The sequence below is a fragment of the Buceros rhinoceros genome, unplaced genomic scaffold, assembly GCF_000710305.1.
Source record: "Buceros rhinoceros silvestris isolate BGI_N320 unplaced genomic scaffold, ASM71030v1 scaffold23761, whole genome shotgun sequence".
NCBI lineage: Eukaryota > Metazoa > Chordata > Aves > Bucerotiformes > Bucerotidae > Buceros > Buceros rhinoceros.
In genome coordinates, this window is record NW_010392861.1 from 5,964 (window position 1) to 6,495 (window position 532).

At 62.8% G+C, this 532-nt stretch overlaps 1 protein-coding gene across 1 annotated transcript in view; it reads left to right on the plus strand.

The window, feature by feature from the left end:
- The window catches only part of LOC104500934 (regulator of G-protein signaling 3-like), a gene marked incomplete at its 3' end in the record, with an annotated part of 26,160 nt that overhangs the window by 5,437 nt on the left and 20,191 nt on the right, over positions 1 to 532 (plus strand). The gene's annotated exons all lie outside the window — the stretch shown is intronic.

The following is a 532-nucleotide window of genomic DNA, read 5'->3' on the forward strand; positions in this document are numbered from 1 at the left end:
CAGTGGCGTGGATTTGAGCAAGCAGTAGTGCAGTATTTGGGGAACGCTCATTTCCAGGCCTGCCACACGGTCTCTGGCAGTCTCTGGACCAGCTCTCCCCAAAACCCCTTTGAAGCATAAACTCGCTTTCTACAACACGTAGGCTGGGGCTTCCTGGAGCTACGGGTATGGTTGGGCTGGCGGGGGGGGGCGCTCTGGGCTGAAACACCAGTTGCCCGCTCATCGATCTGGGCAGCCCCGCTTGCCCCCGCTCTGGGGATGGCCTCGGGTGAGCTGCGTGACCTTGCGGGGGTGTTTTTAACCGAGAAGTCCCTCCCGGCTTGGCAATGTTGTGCTGCCTGTCAGGATGGGGCAGTGGCCGCAGGAGCAGCGTGGGTCCGAGGCCCCCGCGCCTCGGATGCTCCCAGCCCTGGAGCTCTGCGGCCAAAAGACTTTTCCGCGGCTCAGCGGCAGGGGATGTTTTGTACCGCGGATAATTGCGACTTTCCTGCCGGTTGTGGAGCCTGTGGAGGGGTGAGGTGGGCTGTGGGGG